This window comes from Pinus tabuliformis, chromosome 5_2, assembly GCF_031772625.1.
Source record: "Pinus tabuliformis cultivar Carrire ecotype Pingquan chromosome 5_2, CPIR1, whole genome shotgun sequence".
NCBI classification, from domain to species: domain Eukaryota; kingdom Viridiplantae; phylum Streptophyta; class Pinopsida; order Pinales; family Pinaceae; genus Pinus; species Pinus tabuliformis.
In genome coordinates, this window is record NC_142306.1 from 852,547,840 (window position 1) to 852,552,561 (window position 4,722).

Here is a 4,722-nt window from a genome sequence, read left to right on the forward strand (position 1 = left end):
ATCAAATTACACATTCATAATTTGATCCCTCGCCAGTAGTCCAACTATGGCTTTTGGAGGTAACCATCAATGTCATGAGCAGTCTGATATCTAATTGCAGAAAATTAAAACTAAAATCAAAGTACACATTCATAATTCGATCCCTCGCCAGTAGTCTAGCTATGGCTTTCGGAGGTAACTATCAATGATATGAGAAATTTAATATCTAAGCTAACTAATAAAGCAAGGAAACAAAACTGAAATTAAAAAAGCAGAACTGGAATTAAAAACTAGGAAAAACAAAGCCAGCAGAGAATTAATCCCATGTCATTAGTCATTGTGAAAATTATATGCAGATGCCCAGGCTACCTACTCTATCCTAAAACATACATGCACTGATCAGTGTTATACAAAGCTGTAAAATCATGAACAAAAGTGGAATGTTAATACCATGACAATCGAAATATACAAAGGTGGAATATATGCAAATGGAAATAAAAAAGCAATGCAGGAAACTTTACAGCAACAAGAGAAACAAAACCTCAGCATACAGGGGCCCTCTACATAGCCTCGGTCAACAGGCTATCAATCCAAGATTATGTTCACGCAATCATGTAGAAACAAAGTCTTCTCATATATTTCATAACACAATTACAACAATAAAAACTAGTGTCACGACACAGTGGACTTGAATAGCAAAAATTACATTCACAAAGACTAACTATGCGCTATAGAAACGCGTTATTTATAACAAAGTTTACATAATTGTTTTCTTGTAGAACTGCGTGAACAGGGGACACGTAAAAGACAATGTCCATGGATTTAGTGTACTGGTTGTCGAAAATATTAAATCTATCAACTTGTGGCTATTAGATTCTCATCATGGGTTAGTCTACAGGTGGCAACAGACCCCAAAGAGTTAGGAACGACCACGCATCCTTCAGGATCTGTCACGTGCTAGAAAACAGAGTCTGGCTGCCATAGGACTCTTATGTAGGACCACCATTTGACCACCATTGACCACAGCTTCCTTTGATGAATTCGGCTGAACCAATAGGACCTGATCCATGTCCAGGTCATTTCTAACTTGCTCATGTGGCTTGTTTTTCCTGGTGACACCTGCAACATAGAGTTTAACAAAAACAGCTACGAAAAGTTGAATCAACTGCATAAAGTGACTGGATTCCGCAGCTAATGAGCAGAATCTAGTTCAAATATCAAACACAAAACATAGTTAAAAAACCACGTTAAATTCTCTTTTAGAATCAATATGCAATGATTTTGATAGCTTAGGAGGTCTAGGTGAGTGGAAATAGTTCTAGGAAAGTGTGTAGGAGAGGTGTAATTTCAAAGCTCTACAATCTTACCAGTTACTCTTTTACAAACACCTCATTATGAAGCTCACTACCTGGAATATTAGGGGGCTAGGTAGCTGTTATCACAAAATCAGGTACTGAGGGCTGCCAATCAGTGAGATTATGTGTAACTATTTCAAACCAAGCTTTGGACTAAGGCTTAGCGTCCTTAGTCTGAGAGGGCTCTCTCACAGATTATGAATATTGATTAATGACAAGGAAAGATGGCTAACTCTTTTAAGACACATGAAGAAAATATGCTGGCTGGACCATTATCAAATTGTTTCCCATTGGGCTTATGGAGTCACTAAAATCTCAGTAAACAATGGCACTATCCTTTCATAGAAATCAGAGCACTTTACATCCAATGTTCAAACATGACTTACATAAAACACAGTTTGCCAAACATACAGGAAGTCAGAGCATGAAACATGAGTTCTGAGTGATTATGCCATAACAAAACTGTAAAAGAACACTAAAGAGAATAACCATCACACATTTGAACAACAAGATCTATTGTGAATTCTGAGAAGAAATAACAGTCATTTGTATTACTGAGCTCATAAACCAAAATAGTTTTCTCCTTTAAAAAAAAACATCCAACCCCTGTTACATAGACGATTCAGCTATATATAGAAACATGACTCTAAATACTTGGAGCTTCCTCCTCCAGCATGAGGGGAGCTCGATGACTGCCACTAATGACACCTATTTGCTTTTAACAAACTCATAAATACAATAAGGAACTAACTGTAGTGTTTAAGAGTCCTAAACCAACTATAACTCTAACTCTATCTTCTTCATAAATTGATTCCTCCTTGCAGCTTTGGCACCTGGCTTTCTCTTCGTTCAGCTGAGATGGCATGAGATGGAATAAGATGGGCAATTAATGTCCCATGCTGGCTTTGAATACCGAAGGCTTTGATCTGTTCTGTATTGGCTGAAAATATCCCTAAATTTTCGGTTCTGGTCCCCCATCACCGAGTATGCAGCAGTGGATACTTTAATTCTTTAATAACCCAAGAGAATAGGGTAACACCATGCTCCTGATATGCTGGAGGCTTCCTTGGTAGACAGGTGTGCCAACCAAAACTTTTCGTATGCAGCTCTTCTCCAAACCCTAATCACCGAGAATAAAGTGGCTTTATAACCAAAAATCTTAAACTTAGGTTAAAAGATTTCACCTTTTGTTAAAGGTACACCTGGCAAATGTTGAATGGCTGTAGCAGCTTCCTTTGATCCCTTTCATGTCACTGAGGTGTTCCCTTTGCAAATTTCTGATTCTTCCATCAAACTGTTTGCCTGCGTTTAAAAACAACACCTACAGCAGTTTCGCAGTTTCGTAGCGCGCTGCGAAACTGCGAAACTGTTTTAAACAATTTCAATTTCCCCTGAGATTTTGAATGCTCTGCCACCTTGCTCACAAATAACTTATCAATGCTCATAACATTCATGCTTTAAATTCTTGCAAATCCTGGAGCGGATGACATTACAGTTAAATGAAATTCATCAGCAGAAAAAATCTCTAAACTAATGCATTTCATTCATTGTGCGGACGAGAGAGCTTTCCTAGGAGAAACCTTTTTTCAAATACTACCAGCTATTCAACATTCGATTCTGTGCATTGCCTGCATATTGGAGGGCAGTAGTCGGTCAACTAAAGTTACACTCGAAACCCTTTAACTTGCTACTTTTAGCAACTGCATTAAGTTCATTCAAAATGTATTCTTTTGCCTTGGGATTTTGGCACAATGCAGTAAAATCTCCAGTTTGTCCATTATCTGTGGCCCAAGTTTCAAGTGCTCTTTGATTAGGTATAACAACAGCAACCAGACAAGATTCGAAGCTATTTCCGTAAACCCAAATCGAATCAATAGCAGAACACTGGCCATACACATTCTCGAGATTTTCCACTGCAACATATTCTCCTTGTGAAAGCTTAAATATATTTTTTTTTTCTGCCACTCCCCAATGTCACCTGTGTGAAACCAACCATCAACCAAAACCTCATTTGTAAGGTCTTCATGCTTGTAATAACCAGCAAATAAGGTTTTGCCCCTTATACAAACCTCTCCACGCGGTACTTCTGAAAGTGCATCATATCCCATTTCAGGGACAGACTCAAGGCAGACATCAATATTCGGAACAGGTGGACCAACAGTCCCGATCATTGACATTACATTTTGTAGGGAAACAAAACTTCCTGCACAAGTTTCTGTCAAACCATAGCCCTGTACAACATGGCAACAAGTGACTACTCGTAGAAACTCTGCCACATGTTTTGCAAGTGGAGCTGCTCCTGATATCATTACACGGACACGTCCTCCCAGACCTTGTTTAATCTTGCTGAAGACAACTTTATCAAAAAGTGGAGATGCTTTTTCATGTTTCAACCCTTTGCGCATATTATTAAGCTTGTATTTGTATGCAAATTCAAACACTTTTCTATTCAAAAATCCTCCAGCAGCGATCTTCTGGTTTAAACCTGAATATATGCGATCAAAGACGCGTGGGACACCACAGAAGACCGTTGGCTTTAGTTCTGCAATATCCTCCACCAAAAGCTACTCACTTCTTCTGCATCATTCATGGAAACCTTTATCACACAAATTTCGATTGATCTAATTCGGGAGAATTATCATCCAAAAACATCAAATGAGGAATGGAAAGATGCCAGGTGGATAATGTTTTGAAGTCGAGGGTGAAAATGTAGATCAGTACAAAATGTCGAGGATATAGAAGGAATGTGCTCGGGATCAATAACATTAGTTGAGGTAGGGATAATGTTTGAGTACATAGGACTAGAGTTCAGTTTCTTACTTAAAGATAGTAATGAAAATCGAGAAAAGGGATTTTCTTGGTTAGAATCCACTGGTTCAGGGGAATTGGATGATATTGACTATGGCACGAGACATTGAAAAGATGAGTTATCCTTAGCAAAGGTTGGACCCTCGGATTTACTAGTATTAGAAGTTTGAAAGGCAATAGTGGTAGAAATAGCTTGGACGCCATGATGAACCAACTTTAGTGCTTCCTTCAGCAGTGAACCGAGCAATCTCGTTCCTCCATTGAATAACAGCTACCATGAGACAACAACAAGGGTGCCTTTAACCTGAGGTAGTACCTTGCAATCACTAAAACTGTCACCTTCAGATTCAGAACTGATGACAAGCATACACGCAGGAACTTGAGAGCATGCCTCCTGTAAAGTGCATCCACTCCAGAGCTATTTTGCATGACAGCTGCTATGGATTCGAACAAATCCCCAATTTTGTAGCACAGCCTAAAACATGTTGCGCTGCGAAACTACAAAAGGCTTTATGCGCTGCGAAAACACTTAAAAATTATTACATGAGCTACGAAATAACCTAAAGAGATTTGTGAGCGG

At 38.8% G+C, this 4,722-nt stretch overlaps 1 pseudogene; it reads right to left on the reverse strand.

Annotated features, from left to right (window-relative positions):
* Positions 1–2,987: 2,987 nt before the first annotated feature.
* Positions 2,988–3,739, reverse strand: LOC149161985 (long chain acyl-CoA synthetase 4 pseudogene; annotated as a pseudogene).
* Positions 3,740–4,722: the final 983 nt, after the last annotated feature.